The sequence below is a fragment of the Canis lupus genome, chromosome 33, assembly GCF_003254725.2.
Source record: "Canis lupus dingo isolate Sandy chromosome 33, ASM325472v2, whole genome shotgun sequence".
In the NCBI taxonomy this organism is placed as follows: Eukaryota; Metazoa; Chordata; class Mammalia; order Carnivora; family Canidae; genus Canis; species Canis lupus.
This window is the reverse complement of record NC_064275.1, coordinates 7,020,508-7,047,994: the sequence shown is the minus strand read 5'-3', so window position 1 is coordinate 7,047,994 and position 27,487 is coordinate 7,020,508. Positions and strand designations below refer to the sequence as shown.

Here is a 27,487-nt window from a genome sequence, read left to right as displayed (position 1 = left end):
CCACGGCGAAAGGCGGCGGGGCGGGGAGCGGGGGAGGAGACCTGGTCCGAGCCGCTGCCCTGTCAAAGACTACGAGTCCCAGGATGCCCCGGGGAGCCGGGCGGAAGGAGGGCGTGGGAGTGGGCGGGGCTGGGCGGGGAGTAGGCGGGGCTCGGCGGGGAGCGGGCGGGGCTCGGCGGGGGAGCCGGACTCCGCGGGGGAGCGCGACCCGGTCCCGACCGCGGCGGGCGTCGCGTCTTCGCGTCCTTGGGGCTTGTCCGCCGCCTTGGGCGTCCTACTAAGCAAGACCGGAATTGGGAGCCGCAGCTCGTGGAGGGCGGGGCGGGGGAGCGTCGCGGGGTAGCCGCACCGCAGCCCTTTCCCGCGGGGACCGCGGGGTCCCGGGAGAGTTGGAAGCGAGGGAAGGTTTGCGCGGCGCGGTCCACGGAGCACCAGGCGGGCCGCATGCTTTCGGCCTCAAAACTTGAAAGCTGTTGGGGAAAAACGCGCTGAAAATAAAGGAAACGGGCTCTAGACTCCCGCCTTTATATATAGCTTCCGCATAAGCTGGGAGGTCAAATCCACATTCGGGTTTCTAGAGCTCCCGGGGTTGCAGACCGAGCTGCCGCTCCGCTTCCTCCCCCCGCCGTCCTCACCGTCCGTCCGTCCGTCCGTCCGCCCGCGCAGCCGTGCCTGCAGCTCCAGGCTCCGTCCGCGCGCCCGGCGCCGTCGAGGCCGCGGCTCTCGGCTCCGTGACTGGCCCCGGGGACGCCAGCTGCGGGGCTGCGTCCCCCGAACGGGACGTTAAACGCGCAAAGCAGATTGCGGAGGGTCGGAGGAGGCGCGGCGTTCGGAGACGCAGCACCGTATACCGTACGGGCAGATGCAGGTGTGCTTTTACAAATGAAAGGGAAAAAATAAAATAAAATAAAAAGGAAGGGGAAGGACGGGAGAACTGGAATGAACGGCAGTTCTCACGCAGCCACACAGTAGCGAAGGCGGTGAGAACGAGTTTATTCAAAAACGAACTGACACCCAGTGCCCCCAACCCCCGCCCACTTCCCCTTCCGCTACCCCTGGGCGACGGGCACCGAGGGGGGCACTTGGGATGAGCACTGGTCTTGGGTTGTATGCTGGCAAATCGAACTCCAAAAAGAAAAAAAAACTTAAAAAACAAAAACGACTGACCGCAGGGGAAAGAGCCGAGCTCCATTCCAACCGGTGCAGAGGTGCTTACATGGGGGAGGGGGAGACTGGGGCTCAGTAGAATTTTTTTCTTTTATTTATTATTTATGATAGTCACAGAGAGAGAGAGAGAGAGAGAGAGAGGGAGGCAGAGACACAGGCAGAGGGAGAAGCAGGCTCCATGCACCGGGAGCCCGACGTGGGATCCGATCCCGGGTCTCCAGGATCGCGCCCTGGGCCAAAGGCAGGCGCCAAACCGCTGCGCTGGGGCTCAGTAGAGCAGAGAAGTGACAAGTCACGGAGGCTCGGCCAGCCGGCTGCGATGAGGCAGCTGCACCTGCTCGCTGGCAACCTGTGGGGTCAGAACCTGCTCTCCCCCAGAGCTGGGGGGCGGCCCTGTCCTTCCCGATGATTACATTTCAAAGGGATGATTCTCAGGTCCCGGAGAAGGACACTCTGGGCTGTGAGAGGAACATACTCCCAGTGGTCAGCCCTTTCTAACAGATGCCCAAGAAAGGGAAGCCAGGAGCCTGGGGTCAGGATTGGCTGCAACAAAGAGGAAATTCCCCTGGCGCTTGAACTCTCTCAATGGGGCGTCTTAGTGGGGGGCTGCATCTCCAAGGGGGCTAGAGCCCTCCTGGGGACGTGCTCTTAGGTTGCTAGAAAACGTGCGAGTTTGGTCACATGTCTTCGTGCAGAAGTTTGCATGAGTCGTTATCCGCGGAAAGTCCTGCAGCTCTCAGAATTACATTTAGGGAAGGAGAAGAAATGGTTTCAATTGTATTTTTAATATTCTGTGTTGTGCCCAAGACTGCGAATCTGAGAAAACCACCAAGGAGCCGACACGGATGCAAGTACATGAGGGTTTATTAACAAGCTGGAGCTTGGGTCCGAGTATACCCCACGGGGCGGGGCAGGGACTTGAACCGGGAGGAGGGGTACAGCTGGGTGTTTATGGGCTGGTCTAGGGGTAAGGTGGGGTTTTTCTAGGGTGGGGGTGTGAGAATCTCCAGTAAAGAGGTCCCACGAGCTCTTGCTTCCTTATTCCGATAAGGGCTGCTTTGTGGTTTTCTCTGTGGCCGGGCGGGGTAAGGCAGACTGGGTACCTGGTGACAGTGGCCTGGTCACAGTGGCCGGAGATGGCAGCTCAAGCTCCAATGGCTGGACTTGTGCCGATGTTAAACTTGAATGGCCCTAATTTTCTCGGCCTCCACATTTTGTTTAAGAGCTGGGAAGTGTAGTACAGTAGGTGTTCCATATTCTTTTAGAGTCTTTGGTATACAGATTTTTCCCCCATGATTTTAAAACTATTTGACTAAAATAAGCAGAAAGCATAGTCCAGCCATTTCATTAGCAACCAAAACCATGTTTACTCTCTTCCCAACAGGGGGATGATGCAGAGCCGCATGTTATTATACCCACTTCCAAGCCCAGGACCTTACCAGGATGTTCAGTCCTTCTGTGGGGAAAATTTCTTTTAACATGGAGATGAGGGTTTTGGTGACAACCATCAAAAAAGAGTAAAAGGCATGACTCTAGGTCAATTTACCATCCTAATTTCAAGACCTCCACTGCATCACTTCAATTGCTGGTGGGTTTTCAGAAGCTTTTCTAAAATGGTTTTAAACACTATTATTATATTGAGGTGCCTCAGTGACTCAGTTGGTTAAGTGTCTGCCTTTGGCACAGGTAATGATGCCAGGGTCCTGGGATGGAGGCCCCAGGCAGGGTCCCTGCTCAGTAGGGAGCCTGCTTTTCCCTCTTCCTCTGCCACTCCCCCTGCTTGTGTGCTCTGTCAAATAAGTAAGTAAAATATTTTTTAAATGTTTCAACTTATTAAAAAATTCTATCAGTTATTTGACAAGCAACTGTTCACTCGCTGACGTGTTTCCAATCCTTGGGGCTCATGGGTGGCTCAGTGAGTCAAGCGTCTGCCTTTGGCTCAGGTCATGATCCCAGGATCCTGGGTTTGAGCCCCACATTGGGCTCCCTGCTCAGCAGGAAATCTCCCTCTCCCTCTGCCACTCCCCCTGCCTGTGCTCTCTCTCTCTCTCTGTCTCTGTCAAATAAATAAAATCTCATTTTAAAAAGGTGTTTCTAGAAGATCTCTGGGTGGCTCAGTGGTTTAGTGCCTGCCTTTGGCCCAGGGCGCGATCCTGGAGTCCTGGCATCTAGTCCCACGTCGGGTTCCCAGCATGGAGCCTGCTTCTCCCTCCTCCTGTGTCTCTGCCTCTCTCCCTCTCTCTCTCTCATAAATAAATAAATAAATAAATAAATAAATAAATAAATAAATAAATAAATCTTTTACAAAAAAGGTGTGTCTAATCCTCAAGTATAATTCATGTTTAGCATAATTAGTGATTGCTTTACACTCTGTGTGGTAAAAATATTATTTCATGAAAAATATGTCACTTGACATTTCAAGCATTCTTCCCCTTATAGAAGTAAAGGCAAAGCTTCTGACTACCCCTCTTTTTACCAAGGCCAGAGCTTCATGAGCATGCAGCCTGTGCAACAGCTCAAGACCCATGCTTAGAAGGGCCTGTACTCGGTGCAGGGCTCTGCTACTGCCATCTTGAAATTCCTAATGATTTTGGAACAGGAGGTCTTTTCTTTTCCTTTTGTACAGGCCCTCCCCCCGCCGCCAAATTACATAGCCAGTCCTGGATAGGGTCAATACAGTATTAATACACACTTGACATTATTTAATGATAATATTTTCTGGAGTTAGATCATTTGTCCTTTACTCACCCACCTGTTCTGTGTTCTGCTGAGTTCACTCTGAGTTCATGACATTCACCAAGATGACATCCTTTTTTCCTCCAGTGGTAATTCTAGGAATCTGGTTGTTAGGTGAAGTCCTTGAAACTTTGGTTCCTCTTTCTTGAACAGGTTCTACTGGTTTACTTTCCATGGTGTTTGGTGTTTGCTCATGTTTGGCTTGTTAACATCGAAGCTGCAGTTACCACAGACCTCAGTGGTAGGGGAGTCCTCTGCCAAGAAGCCTCTGCTCCTCGTTCTCTTGCTCTGGCTCAGGGTCATCCACACTTTCCCCCCACCTTGCCTCATTTTCTGGCAGGATAAACACCACACTGGGTTGTTTGACTCCAAGCTTGGAGTTTGACTCCGAGCTGCTCCCCCTTGCTAATGAGTGTGTTTGTCATCATAAGCTTTTCTTCTTGCTCTGAATCTGGTTTGTCCACATTTTCCCCAATACACCTCACTTACTGAGATGACAAGGACCACACTAGGACCACAGAACATTTTCTAGATGGCTGCAAATTTTTATGGGTGTAACTTCTGAGTGTTTTGTGCTTTAAAAAAAAATCTCACTGTCCTGCCATTTACCTCAATTGTTATGTACTTAAAAAAAAAACTACAAGTTATTTATAAAAAAATAGATACAAATCCCAACTACATGAGACTACAAGTAGAATTTGTTAAATTTTGGTAGTGGCTCTCTGCTTTAAAAAAAAAAAGCCCTTTTCAAGAGATAGAGATGATTTTTATTATGAAATCATCTGTTTATATTTTCTTACATTTCTCCTTCCTTCTAATTTTAAGAATATTTCATCCATAAATGAGGAAATCTTTCTGCTCTTGTGTTTCTCTATATCCCTCTGGACCAAAGGGAGTTGGAATCCCCTTATTTATTTATTTATTTTTTTTAAATTTTTATTCATTTATGATAGTCACAGAGAGAGAGAGAGAGAGGCAGAGGGAGAAGCAGGCTCCATGCACCAGGAGCCCGACGTGGGATTCGATCCCGGGTCTCCAGGATCGCGCCCTGGGCCAAAGGCAGGCGCCAAACCGCTGCGCCACCCAGGGATCCCGGAATCCCCTTATTTATAACCCAGTGCTGTGCTAAGGTGCTGCTGATGGTGGTGACCGTCTGGGACTATGCACAGTGCAGCCATTCCAAGATGCGTGTCTAAAAAAGGCACACCCGGTCATCCACATAGGATATGTTACCTGCCTGCATTTGTGCAGATAATTGTACCCCCACACCCAGATAGGAAGGTGTAGAATTATGCTGTATTATCCTTGGACAAAATCAAGTTGCAATTTTTCTAAAGGGAAAATTTAGGTCTCTCTTTTTTAAAAAAAGATTGTATTTATTTATTCATGAGAGACACAGAGAAAGAGGCAGAGACACGGGTAGAGGGAGAAGCAAACTCCCCGCAGGGAGCCCGATGTGGGACTTGATCCCAGGACCCCTAGGATCACGCCCTGAGCCAAAGGCAGGCATTCAACCACTGAGCCACCCAGGTGTCCCAAATGAGAAAATTTAGGTCTCTTGGTTTTAAATGAAACTTTTATAAAAAATAAAAATATTTTCCATCTATTATTTGCTGTTCTATGCCATATAATTATATAATTTATATTTTATTATGTGTACTTAATTCATATTTTGACACATAGTTTATTCTCAATAAATATTTGTTAAATGAACTAAGGGAGGGGGTTGAAGTATTTTTTAATGAAGCCATTCACCTAGACCGCTGGTTGGGATTGAGGCAGGTAGGGATTGTGAATTCGTCCGTGTGGCCAATTGTTATGTTAGTTTGTAGAGTTTATTTCAGTTTTCATTATAATATTATTACACCATTTCTTTTAACAAGAGATAAATGATGATAGCCTTTGTTCTTTTATTCATATTTGAGCAATCTCTTCTTGATTTTCATGTATTCCTAGGTGAAGGTGAAGACCTAATAAATTGTATTAATCTATTGCCACATTAAAAATTACCCCAAAACTCAGTGTCCTAAAATACTGATTATCTCACAATATCTGTGTGTCAAGAATTTAGGAGCAGGTGAGTGGATGTTCTGAGTCAGGGTCTCTTGAGGTTAGTCAAGATGTTGGCCAGGTTTGCAGTTATGTAGTCATCTGAAGGCTTCACGGGGGCTGGAGGATCTGCTTCCATGGTGGCTCACTCACATGCCTGACAAGTTGGTGTTGGCTCAGGGTCCTCTCCAAATAAGTCTTTCCCTGGGCTACTTGAATGTTCTTTTCACATGGAGTCTGCCTTCCCCTAGAGTGAGAGGTTAAGACAGACCAAGATTGAAGTCACAATATTTTTTTGACCTAGCCTCAAAAGTTACACACCCATCATTTCTGCAATATCCTATTGGTTACACAAGTCGGCTCTGTTCAACATGGGAGGGAACTACAAAAACAGCTTGAACACTCAAAGGCAAAAAATCACTGAGAGCCCTCTTAGAACCTGTCACTTGAGGTAACATGAAATCAGATGCATCATCATTGTCCAACCAACTTGTCCCTGAGATCCCTGCCCAGAGCATCTCAGCTCTGCTTGAGCTACTTTTCCCCTGAGCTTGTGAAGGACTCTTAACAGGCCCCCTCATGCAGGCACTGAGTGATACAGACCGTGTACTCTCACTCTGACAATGATAACCACTTTTTAGTTCTTTTGTAGCCTCCATTACACCAAATGTAGGGCTGGAAATATAGATGGAGTCCAGGAGTTCTTGTTGAATATTAAAATATTGATTTCTGTTTCAAAATACTAATTTTTGAGCTTCAGAATTCTTTTTTTAAATTTTTAAAAAATTTTTATTTATTTATGATAGAGAGAGAGAGGGGCAGAGACACAGGCAGAGGGAGAAGCAGGCTCCATGCACCGGGAGCCCAACGTGGGATTCGACCCCAGGTCTCCAGGATTGCGCCCTGGGCCAAAGGCAGGCGCCAAACTGCTGCGCCACCCAGGGATCCCTGAGCTTCAGAATTCTAAACTTTCCCAGGAATTTTTCTTTTTCTCCTACAAGGGCAGATGTCTTCATAATTATCAAAATTACTTCAGTTATTTGTGACTTTAAAATCCCATTAGGATCTGCATTCCAAGATTCTTTAAACTACTGAAGCCCAACATTTAATTTAATGATAAACAAAACCAAGTCAATTCCCATTCACAAATGACAAATCAACGGTTGGCAACAATTTCAACATCTGCTTTTAATTCACTTAAAAGCGTTAAGCAAACAGTGATTAAAAAGAAAAACCTAGAAACTATAGTATTTCTCCATTATTCTTCTAGTAGTTGTCCTTACTAACCAAAGCTGACTTTTATTTAGTAAGTTATGTAGATGGACCCGAAATAAACATTTTGATGGAGATTGACCCATTCCTGGGTCTGGGATGGTTATGTTTTAATGTGGGAGCCTTTCCTCATTCCAAATTTGTTCTCAAATATTCCAGACAAAGGACTCTTGTTAGGGTTGAGTCACTGCTTGTTGGAAATAGGGATAGTAAACAATATATTAGCTGGAACTAGCCTAAATTTTTAAAACTTACTGCTTTTTGTGAGTTCACACGCACAACCTATAAACAGTATTCTTAGACAATGGCTGTGCTATTCTTTATGTGTGATCTGTCTCCAGTCACCTCATGCTCTTATAGTCACCCTTTGTTTTAGGTATATGTCTTGCCAAATAAAATAGTGAGCAAGGAACCATCTAAGGTTATTAAATTTAGTTACATGATATATGCTCTTTTAACAATATCTATAAAAAAATACAGGTATGTTATATTTTCTATTGAATATGTTATTTCCAGGCTGGTTTCTCCAGTACCCACACTTTAAGTTGTACATTTTATCACTGTCATTTCCACATGCTAAATCCACTTAAGAAGAATACAAAGTTAAATAAAAAAGAATTCTTAGGATATAATGAATATGAAAATGGCCACAGATACAAAAGCATTTTTAAAAATTTAGATTAAAAAATTTCTTCCCTATAATTTTTCTCATACTTTTATTCTGGACAATATCAACTATATATCTGTTGTTAATTTCAACCTATAACCTGATAACTCCTATATTTGTATCTTAGCTTTAGCCTTTCTTTTGTACTTTCCATCTGTAAATCTAGCCATCTAACTAGGAGCTTACACAGGATGACCCACAAACTCAACATTTCTAAAACCAACTCATCACGTCTACCTGCTTCCCAATCCTTACCATTTCTGCAGAGGTGAGTGGTTTTATCATATTTCCAGTCCTCTAAGCCAAAAACTTGGGAACTATTCTGTCTTCTTTCCTTCTTCCTTTCCATAGGTCATCAGGGTCTATTGATTTTTTTTTTCTTCCCTAAACATAGTTCAGGTCGGGTCCTCCTTCTTCTTCACCCCCACAGATTTTCTCTTGCTTTTGTTCCTTGTTATGTTTTACATGAAGGGATCCTTAATTAGTTTCTACCTTCTCCCACTCTTCCCCAAGTAGTCACAGCCTCTACACCAGGAGTTCAAACTGGCAGCACTCAGACTGGATTTACTTAACAGTTTTTATTTTGTTGTTATTTTTAATTAAAAAAAAAACATTTTATTTTTAAGTAATCTCCACACCCAATGTGGGGCTCAACTCAAAACCCTGAGACCAAGGATCACATGCTTTACCAACTGAGCCAGCCAGGTGCCCCTCTTGTTATTTTTAAGTACTTGAATATGTTTTTTTTTTTTTTTTAAGATTTTATTTATTTTTTTTTTGAGAGAGAGGGAGAAAGAGAGAGATGGTGAGAGAGAGCAAGAGACACAGGAGGGAGGAACAGGCTCCCCACTGAGCAGGGAGCCCACCCTCGGACTCTGGGATCATGAGTCAGCTGAAGGCCGACCTTAACCAACTGAGCCACCCAGGGACCCCCACTTGAATGAATGTCTTTATATATATTTAAGTTCCCCTCCGACTCCCCTATCACTTTAGACTATACCCTAATTTACACATTTGTTAATTGCTTGGTCCTCACAGGTGTTTGAATTTGTGCCTCTTGCTGCATATTTTCTGAAATGGGAATCTACACAAATCCTTTCGTTGCTCATCATCCTCCATAAAGAATGTTCAAATCCTTATCAATGATACAATCCTGTCATGATCACAAGTAATTTCCTTTCTGCACTTATAACATATACATCAGTCACTTTATAAGGCCTCAGATATATCCTGTTGCTCCGTGACTTTATGATTTTGTTAACTGCTTATTTTCTCTTGTTACATTTTACGAACTTCTCTCAACTGGTTATGCCTAGCCTTAACCCTTGAGCAACATTTTCTCAGTAACCCTTTCTCTCAAGCAGAATTATTCATTTCTGCCTTTTGTTACCACTTCCCCTTAAATACAACTCAAGCACTGCATTTATCACACTTTAATTATGTGTTTATATATTTGTTTTCTCCAATAGTGATGAAATCCTTGAGAACAGTTTAATATGTTTATATTTCCAGAGCCTGTATAGTATTGGATACCTACCTGTGATTTGGTGTATGAGTAGACGAATGAATGGAGAGTATATATACATATAACATTATTACTGCAAACACTTAAAGAGAATTTACTATGTGAAAGTATTGTTTTAAACACTTCCATTAATTCATTTAATCCTCCCTATGAATTAGCAATGAATGAATATGAAATCTTAGTTTAAGTTAAATAGGCAAGTGATTTTTCTATCTTCATGATTTAAGAAGCACTTGAAAAGTAGGAATAATTATTGTTTGTAATAAATAAGAAAATAAGTTAATGAAGATCCACAAAAGATGAAAAAGAAGGAAGACATTACTTCAGGGTCCTTATTATATATCACAATTAGGTGTGATTGTTCTGTTGGATATTTCTGCTTCAGCTTAATGAAATTCTTCCAGAGTGAGGCAAAATCTTATGCCATCATTTTTAGCTTGAAGCAAAGAATTTCTTCCTCCCATAAAAATATTATTTTAAAAATTATTGACTTGTACAAAGTATTTTATGATAATTTGTCAGCAGAAACAAAGCCTATGCTCCTACATAAGGATAATGCTTAAATTTTGCCTAGTCATAGTCTTTACAGTGTCCAATGAGGCTCTACATAATCTGCAACCCTAACATTCCCTTTATCTGGAAAACCCTTTCCCCAGATATTTTTATGGTTCTTCTGGCTAAAGAGTATTCAGGTAGGTCAAGATATGGGAAACAAAACAGGGAGGGAGTGACCTGATCTAATGCAGGAAAGCACCAGGCATGTTGGTGGTTGGAAGAGCAAGCCAGTGATGGTACAGAGAGCTCAGCCAGGATTTAGTAAGGAATGGGGAGCCACTGAAGATTTTCAAATAGGAGAGAACCTCAAAGAGGACTCTGAGAAGAAAGCTTCACAAAGATGCATGTTGACATGAGTTCCAGTTGGACTGAAGGTGGAAGAAGTTGAAGATAGATCAGGCCAGAGGCAGTAAGATCCTAAATGGGGATATTAGCCACAGAGCTGGAAGAAAAGTAATACAAGTGAGAAAGATTATGGGAAGAAAAAGATTATGAAAGACAAGAGAAGGAGGGGGGATGGTCCAGATGATGGTCACAGCAGAAACGGAACTCTCAGAGGAGGATCTGTTTGAGAGAAAGGTTGGATGGAAATGGGGTACGTTAATTAGGCAGTTGCAGATAAGGCCATGGACCAGAAAGTTGGATTGAGTTTAGTAAAATTCTGATTCTTGTTCTTCCTGTAGATGAGAATTAGCAAATCAGGAGACAGAAAATGGCAACGGGCACTCTTGTGCCACTATGAGAGGTGAATTGGTGCAATGTTTTTGGATGGGAATTTGGAAATGTTCATCATCCAAAATATGCATACCCTCTGAATCATTTTCTTTGGAATTTATCTTATAGAGATATTTGTACCATCTAACAAGAGTACATACAAGGATGCTCACTGATGTATTGTTTGGCTTGTAATGGCAAAAAATTGGAGTCAACCTAATTATCTATCATTGAATGTGCATCTGTTTGATGAAATAACAGGTCACTACTAAAATAGAATAAGGTAAAGCTATGTATACTGACATGGAAAGACGTCTGTCATAAAAACAAATTGTAGGATGTGCCAACTAGATGTGAGAAATCCTTTTACAATGCAGTATATATATCAAATGATCACCACATATACTTAAATAACTTACAAATCTTATTTGTGAATTATACCTCTATAAAGCTGAAAAACATTCAATAAAAAATAAAACTCTTAAACATTTCCTCCCAACCACTAACCATATTCCACTGATGTGTGTTCTAGTTCTACAGCTTTAAAAAGCTAGGTCAAATAGCAAGTCACTTCTCCCTAGGAATTGTGTTAAACATTTCATTCATTTACTTTTAATTAAAACAAAAGAATTGGGGGGGGAAGCAACTGGTATTTGGGGTATGTCTGGTATTTCTTTCACTTTTTCCAAAAAAATGGAGATACCCATTTGGATGTGCACATGGAAAAGTCTAAATGAATATGAAGAATATTATTAACCATGAGAGTTTTTGATGGGTAGGACTCAAGGGAACTTTCATTCTATACATCTATGAATTGTTAGAATTTTCTCCACTGAGCGTGTATTACCTTTAATAAGAATAAAAGTTTGGAGTTTTAGAAAAACGACATACAGATTTTTTTTTAAAGGAGGTCAGCAGTTCTTAAGGAGGATCAGTCACTGATACTAAAGCTGAGATCATAAAAGTCAATCAAAGCAGGGGTGCCTGGGGGATACAGTGGGCTAAGAGTCTGACTCTTGGTTTCAGCTCAGGTAGTGATCTCAGGGTCATGAAATCAAGCCCACATTGGGCTCTGGTCAGCTGGAGTCAGCTTGGGTTTCTCTCTTCCTCCCCCTCCATCCCTCCCCATGTCACTCTTGCTTGCTCTCTTTCTCTCCCTCAAATAAATAAATCTTGAAAAAATAAAGTAGATCAAAGCAAGCAGAAAAACATATGAGGGACCTAATGCATGAGACTACGTGGTACATGGTATATAGGTGTATGAAAATGAATGGAAAAGGCCCTGCCCGGTTTGGCATCTCCTGAACATTCTAGTCCCCTCTCATACCACATTCCCCTCTGCCTCCCACTAGCTTCCCCACTGTTCTTTTAATAAGCCTTCAACACATGGCCTTTGCTCATGCTTTCTCTGGAAAGATCCCCTCACTGTTGCACACACACAGACCTGAAAACACACACATCCTACTTTTATTTTGCATCTCAGTTCAAACGTCACTGCTCGGAGTACTAGAGCAGTGTTTTGGAATATGGCAGTCCCCTTTATTCTATTTGTCTTTAGATACACTATATGTGATCCGAATGGGAGAATTAAGAAATTAAAAATGAGACAAGGGAAGGAAAGCAGAGGATGAGGTTATATTTTGGTAATACTCATGTTTCAAAACATTTCTTCCTGCTATATATTGTCTTGTCTACTGGCTTCTCCTACTTTTAAGTTTGCTGTGGTTCTTCACAGATGTTGCCTATGCATGGAGGTAAGAGAAATGAAATGAGTAGACTGTGAACTCCTTCAGTATTATAATTACCATTTCCTTTGAACGAGTTCCTTTCTGCCATCACTCACTGAGCCTTTAGAGTCTACCTAGTTCTGTTTGAGACCCTGGGTGGAATGAGCTTATTTAGCCTCCATTTTTCCTCCCTGTAGCTCTTCTGTTCTCTTATTCAGTGCAAGCTCAGCCCATCACTGTGATTTTCAACCTCCTGAACATTGGAATAACCTGGATGGCTTAACAAACCCACACACAACGACGTGGGAACTTCACCGCCAGGGATCCTGACTCTGCTGGTCTAGGGTCATACCCAAGCACCGTGGTACCCTAAAAGTTCCTTGGGTGATGATGATGTGCAGGCAGCACTAAGAGCCAACTGGCCTAAGGATGCCCGGGTGGCTCAGCGGTGTAGCGCCTCCCTTCGGCCCAGGGCGTGATCCCGGAGTCCCAGGACCGAGTCCCATGTCGGGCTCCCTGCATGGAGCCTGCTTCTCCCTCCTCCTGTGTCTCTGCCTCTCTCTCTCTCTGTGTCTCTCATGAATAAATAAATAAAATCCAAAAAAAAGAAAAAAACAACAACCACTGGCTTGAAAGATCTCTACTTGGAGAACTGGAAAACACTTGACTTCTGGAAATCAAAGCCTGAATGGTTCCAATGGCACTGGTCTCTCAGATGGTGTCAGACCTGCTTCATTTGACAAGCTAGAGGCTGAAGGCAGAAAGCCCGAAAGGTGATAGTGGAGACATCTTCCCTGAATTAAGGCTGATGACTTTAGACCAGAGCACTTGCTTGTAGGAAATAATTTGATAACTTGTACAGCTGGATTAAAGTCAGTTGGTCATGGAGGAGAGGTGCAGATTTAATGCCCATGGAGACCTTTGCTCTCTGTCATTCCTGTCTCAAGACCTTAAGAACGAGGAAATGTTGGGACGCCAGGGTGGCTCAGCGGTTGGGCATCTGCCTTCGGCTCAGGGCGTGAACCTAGTCTGGGGATGGGGTCCCGCATCGGGTTCCCTGCGAGGAGCCTGCTTCTCCCTCTACGTCTCTGCTTCTCTCTGTGTGTCTCTTATGAATAAATAAATAAATAAAATATTAAACAAACAAAAGAACATGGAAATGTTACTTTAAGAGTTCAATGCAGGGGCGCCTGAGGCCCTGGAACATTATGCTTTATTCTTTGGCACAGTTCAGCGACCAGGACTCCTGAGTCCCAAACTCCGGGGGTTACTACCAGTTGAAACTGTAAAGCAGGCCAACCAACTGCCAGGCCTGGCTGGGCCACTCATCAGGTAGATGCGGCCTGCTTAACTCACCTGCGTGCTCAGGGCTTTGGTTTCTGTCCATCAGTGAACTGAAGGTCTAAGAGGCCTAGCTAAGCCCCTTTCAGCTTTAAAGTGACACTAGGTGGCACTCATGTAACTTCAATGGGGAGCAGTTGGTGCAAGTTGGCTGCCAGGCTCGGGTCCCTTACAGAGGCCTAGGGACAAGCTAGGTTTGACTTGGGAAATGATGCAGTTTTAGGAAAATTGTATCAGCCTCCTTTCATCGAGAAGAGCTTTTGATTCTGTGGATGCCTGTTGTGTTTTACTAGCTGCTTTCACTGGTTCTGTACTTCTGACTTCATATTCCTTTTCTTATCGTCTCAAATTTTAAAATGTCATAGAGAAAACTGTATCTATGGCTTAGTGATATTTGTAACACTGTCCAGACACACACGGTTGTGTGACATAAAAGCGAGTGTATCACCTTAGCAAGTACTATGTTCTCCCGGTCACGTGCTGCTGCACAAGTAACTCTGAAGAGAGAGATCCTCTGTCCCCACGCTGAAACTCCGAGCAAATGGGATTCTTACCTGCGACGAGCCACCACTGGACAGGGTCACGGAGACATGATTCTTGTTCAAAACCCCCACAGCTGATTTGTCCTGGTGTTTCCAGGAGGTTTATTCCAGTCCAGATCCATCTCAAGAATCCAGTCTGGCTCAACTTGGATTCAGAACTTGACCTAAAAGGTGGGGGGATGGGGGTTGGGAGCCTCCATGATCAGAACATTATCTAAAAGGTGATACTTTCAAAGGTCATCCAAGTCACCTTTCAGATGGTTTCCCTCAAGCTAGGACCACAATGGAAGTATCCAAGGATTTAGCAAAAAGATAAAAATAAACATGGAGGAACTGAGTTTGGGGTCTAACTCTGTACGATCTGAAATTTAAGAAGTTACATATTGTTAATTCATTTGGGAATAAGAGGTGGGTTTCAGTGACTTTGTCACCTCTCAATAGAAGGGACCATGGAATTGCCTGAACTTTCTGTGTTGAAGTATGGTCACAACTTCCAGGGTGTCATGTGGTGTTAAGGTTAGGGTAAGGGGATGAATGTACCCATGTGTACACACTGGTAGAAGAAGAAAAGGTCTAAAGCCAAAATACAGCAGTGGCATTAGGGGTGACCTTTATTGTCATCTGTATAACTTTCCCATATTTCTCAATTTCATTTTAATGATCATGAATCTGTTTTGTGTATTATTATTTAAAAATTTAAAAGAAAAAAGAAAAAAGTAGATGATCAGATTTCAACAAAGGCACAGTTATTTGTTACTGTTTAACAAATTACTTTGCTTACGGTAAAACAGCTACTGTGATTTCTAAAGGGTCTTGTACTACTTGCTTTAGAAATGGAAATTACTGGATTCTGGTCTGATCACTGATGGCAAAGGAACACCTGAAAGACTCTTAATAGGTCTTCATAAATATATACAAAAGGAACCCTTAAAATGAGAGCAGGATAGAAATAATTTTTTTATGATTTATAATTCTCCTCTAATCAAATTGTACTACTATAATTATGGGATTGATTTTCTCTACAATGATGTTTTACATTTCAACCTCATGCTAATTCCACAAAGTTTGGCAGATAATCAGTTGTGGCTTCCTTTAGCATTTTTTATGACCACTTCTTTTTTTTTTTAATTTATTTTTTATTGGTGTTCAATTTACCAACATACAGAATAACCCCCAGTGCCCGTCACCCATTCACCCCCACCCCCCGCCCTCCTCCCCTTCCACCACCCCTAGTTCGTTTCCCAGAGTTAGGAGTCTTTATGTTCTGTCTCCCTTTCTGATATTTCCCACACATTTCTTCTCCCTTCCCTTCTATTCCCTTTCACTATTATTTATATTCCCCAAATGAATGAGAACATATAATGTTTGTCCTTCTCCGATTGACTTACTTCACTCAGCATAATACCCTCCAGTTCCATCCATGTTGAAGCAAATGGTGGGCACTTTTATGACCACTTCTTATTCTTAATATGTTCAAGGTAAAGAGCACCAGGCTTGGAAAAGATTTGGAGGAAATTTTGGCACAACTTTGGCACACCCTAGCAGTGTAAACACAGTCAGGTTATTTAAGTGTTCCAGGTTTCAGTTTTTCCATTTGTATGTAAAGCGGAGCATGGGTGCTCTTACTACCTCCAATCACCTCAGTTATTTATAAGGATAAAATAAGAATATACACAACAAGACTTAAAAATGTATATGTGGGTTCTTTTCGGTAAACAGATGGAGTTAGGAGAACAAAAGATTCTCTTGGGGGAGTAACACTTGTAAAAGAAAAAAAGAGTAAGCAGGATTGCGCAGGTCCAACTGCAGGGCTTCCTCTGCTAGCCCAACAGGGAGCCGCACAGCAATGGTGGTCAGTTCAAGGAGCGCATGTTGGATGGGAATGGCTAGTTCTTTGCTCCACTGCCTTGCTCAGTTGTTGTCTGGGGCCACCCAATGACGAGTGTGAACTCAGCTCCAGCGCAGAGCAGATCTTGAAGGAGCCAACAGCTGTGGGCTGTCAGCTAACCACACTTCTTGAAGCTCAGTACCAAGTCCTTTCTTGGAAAGAACTTCATATCCTATGTCTGCCACCACAGGCCCCTAAGATAACCCTACCTGGCACCACCACTTGAGACAGCTAGCAGGTCAGACCTTGAGTTACGAATTCCCTTTCTCTGACCACAAACCTCTGTCCTTTGATACCATCCACTCTCTCTGAGCACTGAACATGCTCCTCCTACCCTCCATTATCCCTGTTGTCGATCCATTCCTGTCTTGACAGTTGCCTCTTTCTGATTTCTCTTGCCTCTGTAGCAAAATTCATCAGCTTGGACTCAAGATCTGGCATTTTAATGTTGCCTTCTCTTGCTCCTCTCTCTCTCTCTCTTTTTAAAGATTTTATTTATTCATGAGAGACAGAGAGAGGCAGAGACACAGGCAGAGGGAGAAGCAGGCTCCATGCAGGGAGCCTGATGTGGGACTTGATCCTGGGACTCCAGGATCATGCCCTGAGCCAAAGGCCCAGGCTCAACCGCTGAGCCACCCAGGTGTCTCCTCTTGCTCCTCTTGATCTCCTCACCGACGCTCATGTTTGTCAGATTGATTTCTAATTTTGAGTCACCTCATGGTCTGCTTTCCTCCAAAACTTGAGTGATAAGTCTTATTGGAGAAATGCATGGAAATCTACTGAATGGTAAACTACACTTCTGTGACAGCCAATTTAATCACGGCACTTACTGAAGCAATACTTTTATCCAATTCTTATTGTCTCTCTTTGGACTTATGTAGCTCGTAGGAGATAATTGACATTTATCCAATACTTCCCTGTGCCAGAGACATCTATGTGTTTGAAACACTGACGTCCACTCTTCTCCCTCCAAGTTTTATATGGCTGGTTGATACTACCCTGACTCTTGTTCAGTACCCGCAACAGTGCCATAAACTTATTAAATGAAGGAAAACTAAATTTGTTATATGTCTATTGCATGCAATGGCCAGTATCAAATATTTTACGTATGTCATCTCATTTAATCCTCACAGGATTTCTGTCTTGTTTTAATAGTCTTGTTTCATAGATTTATTTGTTGCCTGTCTCTTGTCACTAAATATAAGTCCTTAAGGGGAAATATCATGTCTGATTAATTTCTGTAACTTTGTAGTTCCACTTCCCAAGCAATGCCTGAAACATGATCATGCTCGATGTAAGTTAGATAAGGGCTGAGGTAAGTGACAGAGCCAACAAAGGAAAGGTCAATGTCAAGGTTCAAACCCAAATCTGTTCAACTCTAAGCCTGTACACTTTGTGGCTCTGTCTGTATTAAGTGTTGTCAACTGCCCAAGGCCTCACAATAATTTTAAGAACAAAATTTGAATTAGAAGAAAATGATCCTCTACACCATACTTCAATCAAAACCATGAACAGTAATTATAGTTGTCACTTGCTTTATTTACTTCTAAAGAATGTACCTAATATTGTAGGAAGAATAATTGGCTAGTTCATAAATTTTTGTTTCCTCTTCAAACATCTGCTTAAAATCGTCTTCTTACCTCATCTGAGGTCATCTGTGGTTCAATAGATGGTACTGTGTTTGGGCATCATTTGGGTGTCAGTTGAATTCCATAAGCCTTCTGTTTCTTACCACAAGAAAGATATTAGCCAAATTTGCATATGCTAAAAGTTGATTCAAAATTATAAAGCGTGAATTAAACAAATGACATTTAGCAGAAAATAATTAAGGTCTTTAGTTAATCTTCCTTTTTGCTAGAATTTGGCTTTCAGTCAACCGATACCATTTCACAGTAGCTTACACTATGTGGCAAGCCCCAGAAAGAAGTTTCTGGACAGCTTCTAGTTCCCAATGGTAAGCAAATCTTTAAACCGCACGTTGAAATTGAACAATAGAGTTGAGATTTGAGATTTCCATTCCCACAACTAGTTGTAATGGAACCAAACAACTCTGAATGCGTTTTAGAGATTAATAAGACCTTCATTCATAAGGCATTTTATGAACCTTTCACTGTAAATGCCAACTATTTTTAAATCTTGTGATTCCATAATGAAAATGATTTCCTAAACAATTTGGGCAGCTCTGTAATAATTCTAATGGTTTCCCTATTCAAGTGCCTTTCAAAAATAGCCATAACATGTCTTTTAGAAATAGATGGATAAGTATTAACCAAATAAAAGCATATATTGAAAGTTTCTGCTAGAACAACGAAACCAAAATAATCTGTAAAATGAGGGTGTTGAGCTAAATGATCTTTAAGGCTGCTTTCAGCCGTAGGGGGGCAAAAAACCTATGGCTTTAACTCTGAAAAAGCTTAGCTGAAACCCTAATACAATTCACATATCTTGTTTTTCACGCTTTCCATGATAAATTCTTGCTCATTAATGTAACTCATATCTGGAAGGAAGTTAGCAACCTATGTGAATTCATCTACTTGTTTTAATAACATTTCATTTACATGTTTAATAAAAGGGTCATAGTGTAACAAGAACTTCTGGTTAAAGGAAGAGGCATTTTTAGAAACGTGTTTTCCTTATGTTTTTTTTTCCCCCCAAAAGTGGCGACAGAATTTCAAGACCCAGTCTTATATTCCCCAGTTAGGTTATGCTGTATTTATATGAAAAAAGTGCTCCTATTGCAGCATCTCTCCCAATCATAATAATATCTTGCATTCATATCATGTTTTACAGTTAAACAAACTTATTTTTTCAGTTTTTAAATTTCCTATCACATTCACCTCATTGCCTCCTCAAAACCTTCTCATCACTCTTTGAGCACCTCCTCTCCTGGGCCCCTCATCCTCCATCTTTGATCACCTCAGTGGCCCTGAGGAGAGAGTTTGGCAGATATTCTCATTCAGAGATGAGCAAAACAAAACTCAGGGAAATGAGGTTATCAGCTGGTGGCTAATGATGCCCCAGATGACAATTTATATTATGTCTGTAACGTTAATTTGAATAAGGTTTTTGAATGAAAAGGAATCATTTTGGAAACTGAAAATGGATATGCAGCCCCACCCATAGCTTGACAAGTACTGGTTGAATTAATAAATGAACTTTAAATTTTTAACAGCACCTCATATTTTAGAAGCTATTTCTTTGTACAATTCTTTTGCAAAACACTAAGGCAACCTATAGCAAGAACCATAGCAAGGTCTTTGGATACGCTCTGATCCAGGAATTGCTCTTCAAATAATCTTTCATACAGAAAAAAAATCCTATAGAAGTAACATTCTCGAAGATGTTCTCCAGGTTATCAACCCCAACCAAAAGACTGAAACCACCTTAAAGCCCAGGATTTAGTATCTGTGAAAGGTATTATTTATGGCTGCCCAGCAGGTTTCTTCCCTAATCACCCTCTTTATCCTTCCTAAACATAATGGTAGGCACATGACCCAAGGCAACCAATCAGACTACTCATCTCCACAGCCCACATTGATTGGTTTAGATGAGCCAGTAAAAGTCCTTTCCTATGTCTTTTCCTTAGGTCACCTCTTGCCTCTATGGTGAGGGATTGGACATATAAAACCCTAGCATTTCAGCCACACAGAGAAAGCCCAGTTAAGATCGACTAAGGCCAATACACAAGCAGAGGCAAGAGGTGAAGAGAGACAGAGCTGGCACATTCCTGAAAACATTGAGCTCTGGCTCTAGTCACACCTAACGCCTCTTCCACCCGTGCAAATTCCAGTTACTCAAGCCATTAAGTCTCTATTTTTTAAAGCTAGTTTAAATTGGGGTTCTGATATAATTAAAAGCCCTGATTACTACATGCACAGAAAGGAATGCTATGTAGCTTTAAAATAGCAATTATGAGGGTGCCTGGATGGCTCAGTCAGTTAGGCATCTGACTCTGGATTTCAGCTCAGGTCATGATCTCAGGGTTGTTAGATTGAGCTCCTGTAGGGCTTCACACTGGACTGGATGTGGAGCCTGTTTGAGATGGTCTCTCCCTCTCCCTCTCCCTTTCTCCACCTCTAAAAAATAAAAAAAAAAATTAAAAAATAAAAAATAAAATAGCAGTTATGAAGACACATGGGAAATGTTTACAACAAAATGTTAAGTGGTAGCAACAAAAGACAAAATAGTAAGCGTGTGTGTAGAAGTATACAAGGAAAAAAGTGTATGTGTTTATAGTGCTTACTCCTGAGTGGGAGTGGAGAGGTACACTTCTCCTTTTCCTTTATATACTTCTATTACTTGAAAATATTTCAGGGACCATGTATAATATTGGTATTATCATTTAAAAAGAAATGTTACCCCCAAAATACATACCTTAGGATTATCATAATATAATACAATACACTTAGTCACCTGGAAGAGAATATTAAAATAATTATTGTGCTAAAAGTTGTGATTTTAGTAGTTTAAAATTTTTCAAAAACATCTTGAGATGATAATAATTATATATTGGCTTTTCAGCAAGAAAAAAGGGATTTTATTTATTATCAATTAATTAATTTGTACTCTATTTTAAATTTTCATTCCAGTTGTTAACATGTGGTGATATATTTATCCTATTTATTTATTTTAATTTAAATTCAAATTCAATTAGCCAACATATAGTAAATCATTAGTTTCAGATGTAGAGTTCAGTGATTCATCAGTTGCATAGAATACCTAGTGCTCATCACACCATGCGTCCTCCTTAACACCCATCACTCTGTTACCTCCTTCTCCCCTCCCTCCAGCACCCCTCAGTTTGTTTCCTATAGTTAAGAATCTCTCATGGTTTGTCTCCCGTTGATTTCTTCCCTGTGTTCCTCTCTTCCCCTATGATCCTCTGTGCCATTTCCTATTTCCACTTGAGTGAAACCATATGACAATTGTCTTTCACTGATTGACTTATTTCACTCGGCATAATACCCTCCAGTTCCATCCACATTTATATAAATATGATAGTATTCCATTATACACACAGACACACACACACACACACACCACATCTTTTTTATCCATTCCTCTCTGGATGGACATCTGGGCTCCTTCCTCAGTTTGGCTCTTGTGGACATTGTTGCTATAAACATTGGGGTGCAGGTGCCCCTTCAGATAACTACCTTTGTATCTTTAGGGTAAATACCTGGTAGTGCAGTCGCAGGATCCTAGGGTAGCTCTATTTTTAACTTCTTGAGAAACCTCCATATTGTTCTCCAGAGTGGCTGCACCAGCCTTCATTCCCACCCACAGTGTAAGACAGTTCCCCTTTCTCTACAACCTTTCCAAGATTTGTTGTTTTCTGTTTTAATTTTAGCCATTCTGACTGATATGAGGTGGTATCTCACTGTGGTTTTGATTTGTATTTCCCTGGTGATGAGTGATGTGGAGCATTCTTTCATGTGCTTGTTGGCCATGTGTTTGTCTTCTTTGGAGAAGTGTCTGTTCATGTCTTCTGCCCATTTCTTATTTTGGACTATTTGCTTTTTGGGGGTTGAGTTGAATAAGTTCTTTATAGATCTTGGATCCTAGCCTTCTATCTAATACATCATTTGCAAATACCTTCTCCCATCCTTAGGTTGCCTTTTAGTTCTGTTGACTGTTTCCTTTGCTGTGCAGAAGCTTTTTATCTTGATGAAGTCCCAATCACTCATTTTTGCTTTTGTTTCCATTGCATTTGGAAACGTTTCTAGCAAGAAGTTGCTGCAGCTGAGGTTGAAGAGGTTGGTAATTCTGTTCTCCTCAACGATTTTGATGGGTTCCTGTCTCACAGTTAGGTCTTTCATTCATTTAGAGTATTGTTGCATATGGTGAGAAAATGGTCCAGTTTCACTCTTCTACACGTGGCTGTCCAATTTTCCCAACATCATTTGTTGAAGAGACTGTCCTTTTTCCATTGGATATTCTTTCCTGCTTTGTTGAAGATTAGTTGACCATAGAGTTGAGGGAAGAACAAAATGCATAAACATTGTTAGAGCTTTAAAAATGAAAACAAAGGGTAAAAGTAGCCTCATTTATTGGGAGTTTGTTTATAAATTTTAATTCCATTGTCAAGTTAATATTTCACTTTAACTCTACATTGCTTATAAGGTCATTCAGCACTAGATTCTTGGCTTTCCTGACCATTTCCTTACCATTCTTTTTCCTAACTCCTTTTAATGATTGTATGATCATAAAATTCATTCAAGTTGATTTATACTAGGACTAGTTGTGGAGGAAATAATTTCTTTTGTTTCATATTAGAATCAGTTCTGGTGGTTAATTCTGTAGAAGATATTTCAGCTCTCTTCTAGTCAGATTTGCTCACCTGGAAGATGAGAAATTTAGGTATACAATTTTGTATATAAAATACAGATTTCAGGGGATCCCTGGATGGCTCAGTGGTTTGGCGCCCGCCTTTGGCCCAGGGCGTGATCCTGGAGTCCCAGGATCGAGTCCTGCGTCGGGCTACCTGCATGGAGCCTGCTTCTCCCTCTACCTGTGTCTCTGCCTCTCTCTCACTCTATGTCTATCATGAATAAATAAATAAAATCTTTTAAAAAAATACAAATTTCACCCAAAGATGTGACTGGTTATTTGGTTTGGTTTATTTAATTTTGTTTAGGATAAAAATGTATCAGTGAATAATTTTAAATGGTCATCTCTTTTGGTAAATTTAGAGTACTAAATCTCTACATATTCTACTAAGAGAAGCGATATATACCTATACTCCATTCTTTCTACCTACATATTGGGGTGTATGAGATGTTGGTATAATTAGTACAAAGAGTGGGGGAAAAGCACAATGAACACAAGGCACAACATTTCTTTACCTTCAGTACAATAAAGCACTGTTTTAGCTCTGGCCAACAAAATGAAAAGTAACATAAGTACTTTGAAAATGTCATTTATTTTCTCTTTACTTCATTTTTTTTTCATTTATAGAGACATGATAATAGCTTCATTGACAATTTCCTAGGATTAGGATATCAATTGAGATTAAAAACAAAATCTTATTGGTGTATACCATAGAGAAAAGTGCACACAGAAGGAGTATACAGCTTGATGAATCTTGACAAACTGAACGCACTCATGTAGTAAACACACAAGGGAAGATGCAGATGTCCCCGTGCCTTAGAAACATCCTTCATACTCCAAGTCTCTGTTCCTCTGCCACAAGAACATTCGCTATCCTGACCTGTAACACCACAGATTTTGCCTGTGCTTGAACTTTACGTAAAAGGACTCATACACTGTGTATTCTTTTATGCCTGACCTGTTTCACTCAACATTATATTAATGAGATTCATCCACATTGTGTGCAGTTCTTTTTCCTTGTTGTCTGGTATGCAGTTTTATGAAAATACTGCAATTTATTTCTACATTTTCCATTGATGGACATTTGGGTAGTTTTCACTTTGGTTTACGACTTGGAATACAAACATACTTATTTTTGTTGTGTATACCCAGAATTGGGATTGCTTTGTCAAAGCTTATATGTGTGCTTGGTTTTTGTGGATAAGCCAAGAAATTATACAAAAATACAAGTAATTTATGAGACATCTGGTTGCTACACGTTTTAAGGTGACTCGAGGTAACACTATGAATGTTACTTTATTATTCACAGCTTATTGTTAGACTGTTACTGCTCTCTGGAGTGGCCTTAATTAAGCTTTGCCTTTGTTGCGCCAAATAAACGTAAGCTCAGTAACTAAACTGAATTAAACTTTCCTGATTTTACATGATTGTTTCTCAGAAATGCTAACTATACCCCTTAATTCGACCGACAACAGACTAATTTCGCCCAATTTGGAAAGCTTGGAGAAGCTAAGCTTTATACCACAGGCCAGGAAAATTTAGCATAGAGCAAATATTTGAAATGCAAATCTAATTTCCCATGCAAAGTCAGTAACTCAAACACTAAGTACAGAATTCATCTAATTTCCCTTATGTCCACTATCTGACTTCTCCACCTCTCTACATCTGATTTTGTGGGCTATTTTGAGTAGTTCCACTACAGGTTTTGTTGTTGTTGTTGTTGTTTTGTTTTGTGATTTTGTTTTTGTGAGAATAAGAGAATAGAGGAGAGGAAGGAAAAAGCCTAATCTCAGCAATAGCCGTGGTATTGCAGAGGAAGCACAACTGTGGGTGTATGAGGTTTTGCTCTGTTACCTCACTGATATCACCCCATTTCCAGTTAAGTGTTTATAAAGCACCTCTGTGTGCCTGACACTGAAAAGCCAGAGGTAAATAAGAGCCCTTAAAAAGTTCACAGCCTAGCGAAGGAGACAGGTACACATCTGGCTGTGAGCCCTAAAATAGCACTAATGAAGTGGATGTAAACATAAAAGGACCCTACTTTGTTACACAAGTGGATGGAAGTCAAATGAACGAGATAGTTTATTCTCCCTCCTGCTGCACTTTCGTTTACATTGTTAACTCCGTCTTAGGTTACAATTATAGTAATTTATTCAAGTGGAAAGTAAATCACAATCTGGCAAATACAGTTGACCCTTGAACAATAACATGGGTTTAACTGCAGACATCCACCTATGATGCAGATTATTTCACAGTATGGTGCTCTGAATATGGTTTCTCTTCCTTTTTTTTTTCTTAATATTTTCTTTTTCTCTAGCTTACTTCACTGAAAGAATTCAGTATATAATACCTATACAAAATGTGTTAATCAACTATTTTATTGGTAAGGCTTTAAAAAAATATTTTATTTATTTATTCATGAGAGACACAGAGACAGTCAGAGACATAGGCAGAGAGAGAAGCAGGTTCCTCATGGGGAGCCCGATGCGGGACTGAATCCCGGGACCCTGGGATCACAACCTGAGCTGAAGGCAGATGCTCAACCAGAGCCTTCAACCAGGTGCCCCTATTGGTAAGGCTTTTAAAGAACAGTAGGGTATTAGTAATTAAGTTTTGAGGTTGTTGAAAGTTATTCACAGGTTTTTGACTGTGTGGGGTGAGAGAATGTTGTCACTCATAACCTCCACATTGTTCCAGAGTCAAATATATATGAATGTAACATCTGTGATGGAAAGTGGTTGTCTTTCTTTTTCGTGTTTATTTGCCTAGAGTTTTGTTTTGGTTTAGGGTTTTTTGGGGGGCAAGTTATTCCTGGAAATCACTTGACTCAAAGCTCATGAGCTGGCTTCCACTGAGTCATTTCTAATTGATGCAGGTTGAGAAGCTCCTTCAAACTTCAAACTTCATCAGCCTCACTTTGTGTCCATTCCACTCTTTCCATCTCCAGACCCCCTATACATAGGCTTGTTACATATATTTGATAAGAATTTAGTGGACATTTTCTCTTTGTTATTCCATATGTGCAAAAATAAAAGAGTACAGACAATTAAACAATTAGGAGATTGGTACAGTGTACCAAACCTTAAAGTGCATAGGTACCCCTAGAATATTAAAAATGCATATTCCCAAATCTGACTCCAAGAGACTTTGATTCAATAGTCTGGGCCAGGCCACAGGAATCTGCATTTAGCCTTTTGATGCTGATGGAGATGGCTCTTGGGTCTTATTTTGAGAAACTTCACTTTGGTTCCCATTTAAAAACGATGCAAATGCTCTCCATGATGGAGAGGATGCACATCTGTCTGGCCCCTGTCTTCACGCAGATAGCTATTGCTACCCCTTTCATCAGCAGCTTGCTCTATCTTTTTTGATAGACTTTGCTTTTTAGAGAAATTTAGATTTACACAAAAATTAAGGAGAAAGTACAGAAAGTTCCTGTAGGCCTCCTAAAAATCCCCTGTGCTCTATCTATCCCACCTTCCCTTTCTCAAACCCTTGACAACCATTGATTTTTTTTTTCTGTCAGCATTTGCTGTTGGATTTTAGTGAAGAGGTATGCGGTGGCATCTCATCATTGTTTTAATTTGCAATTCCCTAATGACATATTGATTTTGAGCATCCTCTCTTAAGCTAACTTGCCATCTGTATGTGTAATTGCTAATATCATCTACTCCCAGTCTGTTTAAATATCTCCATTGGGCTGATGTCTCTTAATTCTTTCCAATCCCAGGTTGCTGTTGGCTTCAGGCGGGTCCCAGTAGACACCCTGTTCCTTATATCCTCCTTATTCCTATACTTCATTAGAACTGAGGGCCCTGGATTTTTCAAACAATATACCAGTACCTCTAGAGGCTTTGACTTGGGCTGCTGACAAAGAAATCTTTATTAAACCCTTGAAAATGATATTATTCAAGAGACACACAAGGGAAGTAAGTGATGAGAAGAGGAGGTACTATTATGAAAGTGGCCCCAGGACATTAGGTTTATCACAAAATCCTTTCCATGAGTCAGTTCATCTTTTCCATTTTAGTTTCAGGAAGGATATTTGACCCCATGGAATTAGGAGTCCTTTCCTACTTTTGCCAAACTGCTAAAGCCAATGAATATCCAAGTGAAACCGTATCCAAATTTGGGGCTCTGCTGACCACAGAAGACCTTCTGCCTGAGTTATTGCTCCTGAAGCTTTCACACAGCTGTCTCTAGAGAGCACAGAATGGAGGCCAAGTTTCTTGGATGAGCTGCAGTCAGTTTTCCAAGGATGTGGTTGATTCCAGAAAATGCACAGCTAATTTATAAGAGGTAGGAAGACGGCAACTGCCTTGAGAATAACATATTGGGGATTCTGGAGGTCAAGAATTGATCTCAGCCCATATGGGAAACTTTCACTAGTATGAACTGAAGAAGCTTGCATGAATCTACAGGCCATCGTAAAACCTCTGACAATGCTAGTTTATGTTTTATGTTTTAGAATGAGGTCAAAGATGAAAATCTTAAAATACAGACTTTGTCTCTGCATTGGCTGGGAGACTGATGGTATCTGAGCTGTCTGGAAAGAGGTTGGGGAGTCGGAAACTCCTTTCTTCATGTTGGTGCTAGTCCTGATCCTTGGATTTAACTATTGTTTTCAGTTTAACAGAGTCCAATATGTCTCTATATTTTAATCCTATAGGAGAATTTTTCCACAGTCTTTGAGTCTCTAGGAGCCAATAAATCACATTAAAAGAGGCCCAGAATATCTGTCTTCTTTCTTTGTGTCCTCAGCAAGATCATGCATTGTCTCATAGGATTGGTATTTGACAGATACTATTTTGGGTCTTCCAATGATTCCTTCAGTCTTTTTTGAGAACCAGAGCTCAAAAAAATCTGTGCAACTGGAAATCACCCCCAGTCCCCTGAATCCTGCAGTCCTAGTTTCAAAGAGGTCAGTGTCTTCTTCAGGGCCATGTGGAGGTTCCAGTGTATTCCTAGGAGAAT

General features: G+C 41.1%; 1 long non-coding RNA gene across 4 annotated transcripts; it reads left to right on the top strand.

Annotated features, from left to right (window-relative positions):
• The first annotated feature begins 187 nt into the window (after positions 1-187).
• LOC112640415 (uncharacterized) lies at positions 188-27,234 on the top strand. 4 transcript variants are annotated; one of them, XR_007407916.1, is made up of 4 exons: positions 188-868; positions 2,552-2,755; positions 8,058-8,159; positions 26,544-27,234. It is a non-coding gene; the product is annotated as an uncharacterized LOC112640415 (long non-coding RNA). The 4 variants fall into 4 exon arrangements; XR_003124022.3 differs by lacking the exon at positions 26,544-27,234 and adding an exon at positions 8,930-11,171; XR_003124023.3 differs by lacking the exon at positions 8,058-8,159 and having other exon boundaries at positions 195-868.
• The last annotated feature ends 253 nt before the right edge of the window (positions 27,235-27,487 follow it).